General features: G+C 37.7%; 1 protein-coding gene across 2 annotated transcripts in view; it reads left to right on the plus strand.

Moving 5' to 3' along the window:
- Positions 1 to 15,204, plus strand: part of LOC134754826 (serine/threonine-protein phosphatase 2A regulatory subunit B'' subunit beta-like) — a 146,738-nt gene that overhangs the window by 35,966 nt on the left and 95,568 nt on the right. The gene's annotated exons all lie outside the window — the stretch shown is intronic.

The following is a 15,204-nucleotide window of genomic DNA, read 5'->3' on the forward strand; positions in this document are numbered from 1 at the left end:
GTTTCCTCCCGATGTGTTCCTTCAGCGAAAAGCGACTGGTAAATATCAAATGATATTTCGTACATAAGTTCTGAAAAACTCATTGGTACGAGCCGGGGTTTGAACCCGCGACCTCCGGATTGAAAGTGCAGATGATTAGGACTAAAGGCATAAAAAAATTAAATGTATTGAATGATAAATAAAGTGAAACAAAATAGGTAAATAACTAATTATGTTCTATTGTCATAATTAGATATTTTTTTTAGTACTACAATAAAATTATAGAATAATAAACACTTGTCACTTTAAGTAAATTAAATCTTGCAAGCAAATCTTGTCAGTAGAAAAAGGCGGCAAATTTTAAAAATGTAGGCGCAAATTGATATCGTACCAAAGAAAATTTGAATTTCGCGCCTTTTTCTACTGACAAGATTTGCTTGAACAACTATATGTTAAAATTGGAAATTGTACCAAAATATATATCGCTCTCTGTTTAGCACCTACATTATTATTATTATTATATACGAATGCACAGGCAGCTTAAAATAGCTGATACGTGCATATCAATGTCCTGCACTTGTGTTTTGTCCATTCGTAAAATGTTTGTAGAGTCTGTTTTTAAAGGAGTTCACTGAAGGCGCACTGATTACGGATTCGGGCAAACTGTTCCACACTTTCACTACACGGTTAGACAGGAAGTGTCGTCTTGGGTTGCTACTACTCTGCGTCCGTGCCAGCTTCAGAGAATGTCCTCTCAGTCTGTCATTCATATTCCGAGTGAAAATGTCACTTAACCCGGGTACGTTGTAGTGTCCTGTGAGTATTTTGTATGTTTCTATTAAGTCACCACGTTGCCTTCGCTGCTCCAAGGTTGTCACTGTTGTCAGGCCCAATTCCTTTAACCTATCTTCGTAAGATCGGTTGCGAAGAGATGGCGCCAATTTTGTTGCTCTTCTTTGGACTCTTTCAATAAGGTTGATGTCCTTTCGGAAATATGGATTCCAAATTTGGAACGCATATTCCAATAAGGATCTTACGTATGTTTTATAGAGTTTAATTAAAATATTCTTTTCCCCTCACTTGCTCGGAAAGTTGTCTTTTATCCTTTAAAACTAGCGGGGAAAAACGCATTTTATCCACTAGTGGGGAAAGTAATTTGACCTTGGATGGAGCGTGTTTAAGTAGCTTGACAGATAACAAAACGTAAAACGCTCATAATAATGATTCGTTTGATATTAATTATCATTAAACAAATGGTTTGAGAATCTAATAAAAAATACCAAATTTAGCTTTATTTAATGATTTTATGTCATAGACCTTAAAGTTCCATAAGAAACGTTTGTTTTTTAATAATGATGTTAAATATAATTCTGAACGCACAAGTTGAGTCAATGCAATTTCAAAACGCATCATTGACATTTCATACGTCAGAATGTCAACATTGTCAACAAACTTTTTACTTACAAACTTCTCACGTAAAATACAGAATTTCCAGTTTTTTGTTATAATATCGTAAAAAAAATAGTGATTCCAGTGACGAAGATGATCTAACGCCTGTGGATGTTGTACTTTCCTCGCTATGGTGAGGGGAAAAGTTTTGTGTTACACACGGGTGCAAATGTATTTTACTTCTCGTGTGTTGAAACACTCGCTACGCTCAGGATTCTATTTTAGAACCACTCGCTACGCTCGTGGTTCAACTATAGAATCATTTCGCTTGCTCGTGTATCAATTCCACACTCGCGGGTAAAATACAACTTTGCACCCTTGTATAACAAATAACTATATCCATATAACGGAAAGCTTTCTTAATCATATATAAAACAGAGTTAGCCTTTTTGGTAAAACCCAAAATGTGTTCCTCCCAATGTTAAGTTATCAGCTATAACGACACCAAGATCTCGCTGGGAAGCAACACTGCAAATTGTGAGAGAAACGAAATATACAGACCGATACATCGCAATTCATCTGCAGATGCCTCGCGGAGCGAAGCCGCGAACGCGAGTGTGGTCGATTTCGCAGATCAGCGAACTCGACTCCACTCTCGCGTTCGTGGCTTCGCTCCGCGATTCGCCCACGAGTGTGGAGGGATCTTAAAAGATATCGGCAGATGCCGTATCTGTGATGGGCTTTATTTGTTACCCACCATAAACCATACTATGTGCACCATACTCCTACTGAAATATACATGTATCTTCAAGTATCTTTCAGTAGGTGTAGCAGAGAAAGCGTCTTCTAGTATAAGACTGTCCCGTTCGGTCCATTCCCCCCACCGCACATGTATAAAGCCCCCTCCACACACGAGTGGCTTAAGACTGTCTTGTACGAGCAAAGAGAATCCATGACTGATCCACTTATATACTAAGCCCCCTCCACACTCGTGCGGGAATCGGGGCGCGAAGCCGCGAACGCGAGTGTGGAGTCTAGTTCGCTAATCAGCAACTTATAACCTTCTTATTTTCTTTTAAAGCCTGGCAACCCTTATTTGTGACCGGATTTTTGCAGGCAACCCTATACCATTGTATTCGCAATAAAATTACCATTATTTTGATATACAATTCAAGCGTCAGACAGATGGGTGCAATTATCGATTTTAACTCACCCGTTTAAACACGGCAACCTCATAATAGTGACCGGAAAAACATAGGCAACCTAATTTATTCATGTTGTACAAGTTGTATACTTTCCATTGGAACTTATTTTGTTCGTCAGACAAATCGGTGAAATTTAAAGAAAAAAATATATTTTCAAAAATTTATTTAAAATAGCCTTGACCATATTTCTTTAGGCAACCCTATTTATTTATGTTCAGGAACATATTTTCTTTCATAAAATATAAGTTTCATCCGTCAGACGTATGGGTGAAGGTCGACCATATAAGCCGTATCTCCTACTAGTAGGACTTTCGGGATAAAATGTATCCTATGACACTCCCGTGATCAAGACGAATCTAACGATACCTCATACATCAAAATCCATCAAGCCGTTTAGGCTATAGGAGGCCACTAAGAAACAGGCATACATACATACATACTTACATACACTCGAAAAACATTACCCTCCTCCTTTGGCAGTCGGGTAAAAACCGAATGACGTCATCCCGAATACAGCTAGTGCCTACGTATATTTTATTTGACTCGCCGCACACGGACAGAATATTCGGTTTCCGTACGGAATGACAGGTGTGAACGGGACGTCGCTATACACATGCATAATGGCTTGCAACTGTCATTCCGTACGGAAACCGATCGAAAATTCCGTATGTTTGCCCTGAGGCCAGGATTACACTTGTAAGTTTTACTTACGTAAGTAGGGGCACAGCTATACTACAGAATGAGATATGAATATCGTTATCTCATTCTAGCAAATAGCTTTGTCCCTACTTACGTAAGTAAAACTTACAAGTGTAATCCTGGCCTAAGGCCCCATCACACGAGGGCTTTTTCAACGCGCGTTAAACAAACGCTTGAAATTGCCCGCACGCTAAATTCGATTTAACTACCAAGGCTTAAAGTTGAAATCCAACAACGCTTCATAAAACGCGCTACCGCTATCGTGTGAATAAATACACATGTTTCCATTAGTGTCATTCAAACGCTTTTTTAACGCGCGTTGAAAAAGCGCTCGTGAGAATGAGACCTAACGCAAATAATCGAATGTGTGCGCTATGGTTACAAAATTCCGAATCTGTATTCCCAATGAGGGCTAACGCGTATGAATTCGCCGCTAGGGGCGCTAGTGTGGATGGTGGTCTTCGCCAAGTTCGAAATGTCAAATGTCACTTGTCACTTCAATGACACCCGTTTTGACGACCGGTCTGGCCTAGTGGGTAGTGACCCTGCCTGTGAAGCCGATGGTCCTGGGTTCGAATCCCGGTAATGGCATTTATTTGTGTGATGAGCACAGATATTTGTTCCTGAGTCATAGGTGTTTTCTATGTATTTAAGTATTTATATATTATATATATCGTTGTCTGAGTACCCATAACACAAGCCTCCTTGGGCTTACCGTGGGACTTTAGTCAATCTGTGTAAGAATGTCCTATAATATTTATTTATTTATTTATGACTTACAGCTGTTCTTTAGTCTTTTGGACCACCATCAACAGAGGCGCCAACTGGTGAAAAAAAACGATAGCCCTCATTCGGATTCCTGATCAGGAAACCGAACGTCTGAGGCCAGCCTTACCGCAGACGTTCGGAATTTTCATTCGGTTTCCATACGGAATGACAGGTGGGAACGAGACGACGCTCTACAAATGCAAAGCGCTGTCTCGCTTGCACCTGTCAGTCCATACGGAAACCGAATGACAGGTGGAAACAAATGCATAGTGCTGTCTCGCTTGTACATGTGATTCCGTACGGAAAATTTTGCGAAACGTGTGCGGGCTTAATCGATGTAAGTATTATTTTTTTGTCTCGTAGAAAAAAGTATTGTATACAATAGTGATATAATCAAGCTTTTCAATCTCGTACCTTAAGCAACTCAGCAAGCTTCGTTGCTTAAACACGGTACTCGACTGAAAAGCTCTCTATTATATCACGATTGTATAAAATACTATAGGAGTACGGTACGAGTAAAGCATTATATTGTGCGATTGCCAAGTCATTATATGTATTAAAAATTAAAGTTATCTAATGTTGATGCGGTTTTAACACCCCCCGGCACTGACTAAAATAACAGACTTGGTATCATATTACATCTCTAAACTTTTTTGTTGTAGAAGTTTTGGGATCTCATCTCTTTTTGTAGGCAGTCCGTCTTTTCGGGTACTACTTCTTGTACGTCAGCTACCACTTTTCTGAAAGCTCATACTGTTACTCGTACTCGTACTCATACCTGTACAATACTCATGGTCATACCAAGCTATACTTGTATTCATCCAATACTCATACCCAAGTCCCCATCCCACACCATACCCGCACACTAGTGCCATATGTATGGTATGAACCTATACCATATTCATATTCTTACCATACTCATAGCCATACCATACTCATACCACAGAATAACTAATAGTACTACCATACAGAAAATTCACTTCTTCACAAAAGCCAGATTTAGGTATAAAATTATACCTACACTCGCCGCCTGCAAGCAAAATTGAAACTTATAACCGCGCACGAACCGTGAATATTCTTTGCGCGCCGCAGTTTTATGACCGAGCTGCGAGTGTCGGCACGGGGTTGTCACTTGACAAGTTTCTGCACCTATACCTACTGATTTATTATTTTTAAGATAAATATGTAGGAATTACAAACGTAGATTCTGTAAACATACAATTTTTAGCCGGAGATAGTATGTCTGATTCTCACGGAAGTAGGTATGCCACAGAAGTACTTATTCCTTTGAAAATATGTCGGTCAATATAGTCCGGAATTAAAAAAAAAATTTCTGCTTCCTTGTTCTTCCGTTTATTCAGACATCCGTAAACAGAACATTATCTTTTATACAGATTAGATCGCGATTTAGGTTTCGAAGCCATTGCGTATTTTCAATTTTGCGCGAGCGCCACGTGACACCATTATCGTGCGAGCCGAGCGCCGGCCAAATATACCTAAACTGCGCAGTGACACCCCCCTGCTCATACTATACACATCTTTATACACACATCGTACATCTTAGACCTTTACCTACTATTTGTTGGAACTGCAAAAGTAACTTTTTAATAGAATATATTCATATTTATTATTATTATTATTATTTATTCTATATTAAAATCTTACATTACATCAGACAGAAAAGTGCCGTGAAACCCTATCGGGTTTGTATCGACACTGCATTCGTGGATACATTTTACATTTAAACATTGTTGTGGTACATAGGAAAAATAAAAATTAAAAATTATATAAAGTTAAAAGTGAGATTACCTAATTACAATAAGAGTTATCGGCGGGTAAAACAAAATATCTCCCACTCAAGTACACAACCGGCCGTGCCGTGAATTCCTTATCGCTGGGCGATTTACGTGTCCAGAAGGTCGTAAGCGGCTCAGGTTTTCCTAAGCGTATGACATTAGTTTAGTGAGGCATTAATTACAATAGATCGAACGAGTTTGAGTATGCACCGAGTGGGGCGTGTAGCGGATACAGGATGATTTATTTCGTTAAGAATATTTAATTCATTGATAATTATATTAATTAGTTAGTTACTTACTGTTAGGGTTATTTATTATGTTTTAACATTATTTATTTAATATTAATATGGCCAGCAGATTATATAATATGTAATTATACACATATATATTGGATGCTTTATGTAGGTAAAGTTATGTTGAGACGCCGTCAAGATAGTATTTTTTTAGTAAATTCTTTTTATTTTTCTCGTTTATAGTAATTTTTAAATTTATGGGTAGTTCGTTATATAACCTAGGTGCTATATACGATGTTTTTCTTTCTCCGTATTTGTTGTTACTGTTGATAGTTGTAACTTTCATTTGAGAAATCTTTCTTATATGTATTTTTGATTGAATAGGTTTCATTATTTGTTCGTTATGAATGTTTTCCATTAAAATTAAGTATTTTATTTTACATTGAATAGGCATAACTTTACAAAATTTGAACAGTTTGCTATAGTCGTCTCTAAATTGATCTTTTATTTTTCTGGGAACTATTAGTTTTAGTAATCTGAGTTGAAGATTGTATATTTTGTCTAAGTAGCTTTTGAACGTTCTGCCATAGCTTGTAAGCCCATACGCTATGATTGATTCAGCTAGTGCATTGTACATGTTAATTAGTATTTTGTATGGTACTTTATATCTAATGACTGAGAACTTAGAAAGGATTGCTCGCAATTTATCGCACAAGGCATCAATGTGAGGACCCCAATTAAAGCGTTCATATGGGAATACAAACTTACTTATGCAGTTCCTAAATATTTAAAACGAGACTGATATTGCTATATTCTTAGGTTTTTTATGGCTTGTTAAGCTAAAAACTACTTATGTTTAAAATTTGAAGCGTGTTGGTTGGCTAGAAGTACCTTAGAATTATGATGATCAGTGAGTGAGTGTGTCAGTGACAAAAATAAGGAACTTTGACGTGCAATAATTCTTAAACAACAAGTTCAAATTGAATGTTCTTGGGAATATATGTAAGCCATATTATGCCCTATATGTCACTGAAAATTCAGGGCTCTAGCTTTAGCCAGCACAAAATTACAGGACGTTGAAAATGGCCTGAATGGCTTCGAGAAAAGGATGGTACGGCCGTGCTTCTTTGTTTTGCTCGACTTGGCGGGGGCACTGCCGTGCCCCCAGATCAGATTGCCGATATGTTTTATAATGTACAGAGTCCTTAGGAGCATGGGCTGCTGATGTTATTCTGCAAGTGGCATCGTAAGGACCCGATTCTGAGTATTTTTTTCGGCCGCCGACTTAGGAGCATAAGTTGGGTTATTAAAATTTTCAAATTTTATTTTTTTCCGCAAATTTGTTTTGATCGCCCGCAAATGACATACCTATCTTGAATCAGCATGGTCTGCTGATGTTATTCTGCAAGTGGCATCGTAAGGACCCGATTCTGAGTATTTTTTTCAGCCGTCGACTTAGGAGCATAAGTTGGGTTATTAAAATACGAGTATTTAAGTTTTTTTTTTCCCGGAAAATATGCTTTGATCGCCCGCAAATGACCTACCTATCTTGAATCAGCATGGTCGGCTGATGTTATTCTGCAAGTGGCATCGTAAGGACCCGATTCTGAGTGTTTTTTTCAGCCGTTGACTTAGGAGCATAAGTTGGGTTATTCAAATGTTCAAGTTTTTTTTTGCGCAAAATCTGCTTTGATCGCCCGCAAATGACCTACCTATCTTGAATCAGCATGGTCGGCTGATGTTATTCTGCAAGTAGCATCGTAAGGACCCGATTCTGAGTATTGTTTTCAGCCGTTGACTTAGGAGCATAAGTTGGGTTATTCAAATGTTCAAGTTTTTTTTTGCGCAAAATCTGCTTTGATCGCCCGCAAATGACCTACCTATCTTGAATCAGCATGGTCTGCTGATGTTATTCTGCCAGTGGCATCGTAAGGACCCGATTCTGAGTATTTTTTTCAGCCGTTGACTTAGGAGCATAAGTTGGGTTATTATAATTTTCAAATTTTATTTTTTCCGCAAAACCTGCTTTGATCGCCCGCAAATGACCTACCTATCTTGAATCAGCATGGTCTGCTGATGTTATTCTGTAAGGGGCATCGTAAGGACCCGATTCCGAGTATTTTTTTCAACCGTCGACTTAGGAGCATAAGTTGGGTTATTCAAATTTTCAAGTTTTATTTTTTTCCGCAAAATCTGCTTTGATCACCCGCAAATGACCTACCTATCTTGAATCAGCATGGTCGGCTGATATTATTCTGCAAGTGGCATCGTATGGACTCGATTCTGAGTATTTTTTTCAGCCGTCGACTTAGGAGCATAAGAAAGTTTTTGCATTTTATTATTGCCTGTCTAACCTTATTTAATGCCGCCAAATTACCGTACTGTGTCGGTGTTATATCGTCTATAGATGCTTATGTAGGGCTTAGATCGTTAGTATCTGTGTCGATTGCTTGTTACACCCTCCCTACTGAACTATCTCGGCCGGCCAATATGAATTTTTCGATTTTAATTTTTTATCTATTGAGATCGTAACGATTTTAATGCCTGAACAAACGTGAACTAACGTCGCCCGATGGATTCACATGGTTATTTTGACTGATTTCGGGGTGGGGTGGTTAGCGTGAAGACAGCCACCCCACTTTTTTTAAAAAAATGAAGGAATCGGGTCCTAACGATTCCAATGCCTGAACAATCATGAACTAACGAATATCTTGCTGTCTAGACCAAAAACACAAACAATAAGTGGTTTGGGGTGGCTAGCGTGAAGTCAGCCACCACCATAGAATAAAAAAAATATAAAACCACGAAAATCTTTTAATCTGTTTCGAATACCCGCAAGTTACCGCACTGTATCGGTTATATATATCGTCTATAGATGCTTATTTAGGGCATAGAATCATTAGTTTCTGTGTCGATTGCTTGTTACGCCCGCCGGCTGAACTATCTCGGCTGGCCAATATGAATTTTCCGATTTTATTTTTTTATAGCAAATATATTGAGATCCTAACGATTTTAATGCCTGAACAAACGTGAACTAACGTCGCCCGATGGATTCACATAGTTAGTTTGACTGATTTCGGGGTGGGGTGGTTAGCGTGAAGACAGGGGTGGCTATCTTGCTATCTAGACCAAAAAACTAACAATAAATGGTTTGGGGTGGCTAGCGTGAAGTCAGCCACCACCATAGAATAAAAAATATACCTATATAAAACCACGAAAATCTTTTAATCTGTTTTGAATACCCGCAAGTTACCGTACTGTATCGGTTGTATATCGTCTATAGATGCTTATTTAGGGCATAGAATCGTTAGTATCTGTGTCGATTACTTGTTACGCCCCCCCTGCTGAACTATCTCGGCCGGCCAATATGAATTTTTTGATTTTATTTTTTTATAGCAAATCTATTGAGATCCTAACGATTTTAATGCCTGAACAAACGTGAACTAACGTCGCCCGATGGATTCACATGGTTAGTTTGACTGATTTCTGGGTGGGGTGGTTAACGTGAAGACAGCCACCCCACTTTGAAAAAAAAAATGAAGGAATCGGGTCCTAACGCTACCAATACCTGAACAATCATGAACTAACGAATATCTTGCTATCTAGACCAAAAAAACTAACAAAAAGTGGTTTGGGGTGGCTAGCGTGAAGACAGCCACCACCATAGAATAAAAAAAATATAAAACCACGAAAATCTTTTAATCTGTTCTGAATACCCGCAAGTTACCGTACTGTATCGGTTATATATCGTCTATAGATGCTTATTTAGGGCATAGAATCGTTAGTATCTGTGTCGATTGCTTGTTACGCCCCCCCTGCTGAACTATCTCGGCCGGCCAATATGAGTTTTTTGATTTTATTTTTTTATAGCAAATCTATTGAGATCCTAACGATTTTAATGCCTGAACAAACGTGAACTAACGTCGCCCGATGGATTCACATGGTTAGTTTGACTGATTTCTGGGTGGGGTGGTTAGCGTGAAGACAGCCACCCCACTTTAAAAAAAAATAAAAAATGAAGGAATCGGGTCCTAACGCTACCAATGCCTGAACAATCATGAACTAACGAATATCTTGCTATCTAGACCAAAAAAACTAACAAAAAGTGGTTTGGGGTGGCTAGCGTGAAGACAGCCACCGCCATAGAATAAAAAAAATATAAAACCACGAAAATCTTTTAATCTGTTCTGAATACCCGCAAGTTACCATACTGTATCGGTTATATATCGTCTATAGATGCTTATTTAGGGCATAGAATCGTTAGTATCTGTGTCGATTGCTTGTTACGCCCCCCCTGCTGAACTATCTCGGCCGGCCAATATGATTTTTTTGATTTTATTTTTTTATAGCAAATCTATTGAGATCCTAACGATTTTAATGCCTGAACAAACGTGAGCTAACGTCGCCCGATGGATTCACATGGTTAGTTTGACTGATTTCTGGGTGGGGTGGTTAACGTGAAGACAGCCACCCCACTTTGAAAAAAAAAAAAAATGAAGGAATCGGGTCCTAACGCTACCAATGCCTGAACAATCATGAACTAACGAATATCTTGCTATCTAGACCAAAAAAACTAACAAAAAGTGGTTTGGGGTGGCTAGCGTGAAGACAGCCACCACCATAGAATAAAAAAAATATAAAACCACGAAAATCTTTTAATCTGTTCTGAATACCCGCAAGTTACCGTACTGTATCGGTTATATATCGTCTATAGATGCTTATTTAGGGCATAGAATCGTTAGTATCTGTGTCGATTGCTTGTTACGCCCCCCCTGCTGAACTATCTCGGCCGGCCAATATGAATTTTTTGATTTTATTTTTTTATAGCAAATCTATTGAGATCCTAACGATTTTAATGCCTGAACAAACGTGAACTAACGTCGCCCGATGGATTCACATGGTTAGTTTGACTGATTTCTGGGTGGGGTGGTTAACGTGAAGACAGCCACCCCACTTTGAAAAAAAAAAAAAATGAAGGAATCGGGTCCTAACGCTACCAATGCCTGAACAATCATGAACTAACGAATATCTTGCTATCTAGACCAAAAAAACTAACAAAAAGTGGTTTGGGGTGGCTAGCGTGAAGACAGCCACCACCATAGAATAAAAAAAATATAAAACCACGAAAATCTTTTAATCTGTTCTGAATACCCGCAAGTTACCGTACTGTATCGGTTATATATCGTCTATAGATGCTTATTTAGGGCATAGAATCGTTAGTATCTGTGTCGATTGCTTGTTACGCCCCCCCTGCTGAACTATCTCGGCCGGCCAATATGAATTTTTTGATTTTATTTTTTTATAGCAAATCTATTGAGATCCTAACGATTTTAATGCCTGAACAAACGTGAACTAACGTCGCCCGATGGATTCACATGGTTAGTTTGACTGATTTCTGGGTGGGGTGGTTAGCGTGAAGACAGCCACCCCACTTTAAAAAAAAATAAAAAATGAAGGAATCGGGTCCTAACGATTCCAATGCCTGAACAATCATGAACTAACGAATATCTTGCTATCTAGACCAAAAAAACTAACAAAAAGTGGTTTGGGGTGGCTAGCGTGAAGACAGCCACCCCCTTTTTTTAAAAAAAAAATCGACTTTGGAATCGGGTCCTAACGATTTTACCTACTGAACAAACGTGAACTAACGATGAACTAACGATATAGATATGCCATTTGCGGGCAAACGAAATGGGGTGGTCAACTTCACGAGGGTAATATCATACCTACATTTAGACATTTTGATCCCTGTAACTCCTTAACTTCCAAGCCGATCCTTCTCTCATAAAAACTTACAAATTGTATTGATGTTACATATGTTTCTGTCAAGTTTCATATGAATATATTTGTTTTAGATTGCTAACTACCATGAAACTCAGTACAAATTATAAAAAGTAGTAAAATACATATAAGGATCAACTAGGGGTGCTAGTTGATCCTCAAGACCTCAGTCTGCTCGGTAGGTACGTGGTAGGTACCTATAGTTACCTAAACTATGTTTAACAAATCGAGGTACTTTAAGCACTACTGCTTTAGGTGTCTCCTCTCACCTGTTTATAAATGAATTGAGCTCTACTTGCTATCAATCACCTTCGAATTATATTTTTAATCATATTCTTATAATAAATTTATCTTGACACACACACGGACCGGATCACTCGATGCAATCATTATATTATAGGTAGGTAGTAAGAAATACATTGGGTGGTAAATAAAAAACACAACTTATATTTCGTTACTATTTCTCATGCAACTTTCGTCGCGTATTTTAAACAATCGGCTTTGTTAACTACTCCGAGCGCCACCGAACGATTGAGTGATCTCATACACCACTGGTTTGTGTGGATGGTTCAGCGGATGGTTCAATTAAGTTAAAAAAAAAACTTAATTTCTAAGTAACTGTACGCACATACACTAAATAGAGGTTATATTATATAACTACATCTGCGAATTGTATGCACACTTATGATATGTAATACTTTAGCTTTACTACTAAGCAGTACCTACATAAGGCAGACATAGTAGGACAATAAATCTCAAATCTTGACGTCGGATATGGGGATATGCGAACTATTTTCTTATAGAATGAGTAGTTTTTTTATTATATAATTATTCATTAAGTAGAAACCTGCTATTAGATTAGTACATTATATTTTAGTCAATACCTACTCTTTGGCTAATGTCAAACATTCCCGCACCGTAAACCCTGAGTGAATAGCAAAGCAAAGTAGTTGCCTAAGCGTAGTTAGCGTAAGCGTGGACCTGTATAATTTAATCCTCGTTAACTACGTACACATACACCTACTTGTTGCACTAGCTCAATATTCCTTGCGCTAACATTTTATGATGAGATGTGGTTTAGGTAATATTATGAATCATGATAAAATGTTACATGATTATGACATAAACACAGGTATTATCGGCTATATACGATAAATGATAAAATGTTACATGATTATGACATAAACACAGGTATTATCGGCTATATACGATAAATGATAAAATGTTACATGATTATGACATAAACACAGGTATTATCGGCTATATACGATAAATGATAAAATGTTACATGATTATGACATAAACACAGGTATTATCGGCTATATACGATAAATGATAAAATGTTACATGATTATGACATAAACACAGGTATTATCGGCTATATACGATAAATGATAAAATGTTACATGATTATGACATAAACACAGGTATTATCGGCTATAGGTATACGATAAATGATAAAATGCCTTTTTATAAACCGTTATCGTTAATAGTAAGTTGTTGCAGTAGTAAGCGTATCCAGTCTACAATCTGTATCTGATTTGCTTGCCTTACAGGGTACAGTTCTCTTAAGGTTCTCGTAAGGCAGAAGCTTCAGAAAACGGACTTTTTTAAAAGTGGTAGCGCTTTTTTGGATCACCATACGGCTGCCATAAAATTAGCAATCTTGAAGCATTTCTCGAGGGACTGTACCGATTCGAATCCTGAGTTTTTGACTTTCGCTCGATAGAAAAAAAATCACGAACATAGGTCTAAAATTCACTTTAAAAATTTGTAACAAATTATGCACAAAAGCTAAAAATATAAAAATTGCTTCTAAAAATTTGCAATATCATGTTTGAGGGAATGTATCGAACACCTTTTTATTTATTTAAACGTACAAAAAAAAATTTAAACATGATGTCCCCGCTCCCGGGCATGCGCTCTTCCATCTTGCTCACGCTTACGCTCAGTGAGTGAGAGAGGAACACGAACTAACTGGGCCTTAAATGAAACTCTCTCTGGTGCCACTTGCCGTTTCCGTTTCAACGACGATCAGACAACTCCTGTCAGCAAGGAATCCTCAATGAAGGAATAACCATTAATGCTTTCGTGATTCGAAACTAAGTCATAAGGTATCTCGGTACATGATGTCATTGTATCGTCAACGTATTCATACTGTGTTTCATCTATAGTATTGTTGGCTCCATTGGTATTTTCTGCCACAACTTGTGTCGTATTATTATCAACGTGGTTTCTGGTTTCGGGTGTAGTTGGCATAGCAGTGGTGGTGTTTGGCATAGGGAAATTGTATGCGTCTTGCACATTTGTAGGCTCTTCTTGTGATCTGTTTCTTTCTTCAGCAAGAACGGGAGTAGTTAATAACTTAGACGTTACAACTTCACCAACTGATGATGTTTCGCCTGAAGTTAATGTTTTGTCAGTAAAGTTTTCTTTGTCGACGTATATTATCCAGTCATCACAATCATCAGGAATTTGGCATGTTATATACGAGTCGTTGGAATTTAAATCCCAATCTTTTGCAAGGTTACTCAGATCACTTTCTGATAAAATTTTGGGACATATATCAGCCACTATCAAATAATCATAGCAATTATTTGATACATTTGGAGAGGAGCTAAGGCACGATGATGGAATAGAAGTGAAAATAGGTATTGGAGTGGTCTTAGAAATAGCAGTAGTAGTTGCAAAGGCATCATGATATGAAATATCATGTTCAGGTTGGCTAAGTACTGTGTCATTAGTTATTATATCTGAAGCGGACATAGAAGACGTTACATATTCAAAAGGTACAGCAGTTGTCATATCAGTAGTACCAAAATAAATTGAGTGGATAGAATCATAATAATCTAACGGAGTAAATATATTTGTACTTAGGCTCGTAGTTGTAGTTGTCATGGCTAAAGATTCAGCTGATGTTTTGTTAATCGGCGTGGAAAAATTATGAGATGAAATTATCTGCATTTCTGAGTCTTTTTCGTTAGGTCTTTCAGTATCCGGTTTTATAGTTGATTGAGTTTGTATTAAATTATTTGAAAGAGATAAAGAAGGTGCTATGGTACTTTTGGTTTTGGTCGTTGAATCCACGCTATCGTCTCTCTCATTAGCTTCCTTAGTCGTAAGTAGTTTAGATGGAGATTGGCTAGTAGTCTTTGACGTGTCTTCAATTTTACCATAGATATCTTTTTCTATACTGTTATTTATTGGATGAGTACTATTTAAATCGGTTCCATCTAAACTATTGACTGTTTCATTCGGAATGAGTACTAGATTAGTATCGCTCGTTGGAGGTGACTTAACTTTCTTTGTATTTAATGCTTTTATTAAGGCATTAAGAGCTACATTTTCAGAATC

The sequence above is a fragment of the Cydia strobilella genome, chromosome Z (genome assembly GCF_947568885.1).
Source record: "Cydia strobilella chromosome Z, ilCydStro3.1, whole genome shotgun sequence".
Classification (NCBI taxonomy): domain Eukaryota; kingdom Metazoa; phylum Arthropoda; class Insecta; order Lepidoptera; family Tortricidae; genus Cydia; species Cydia strobilella.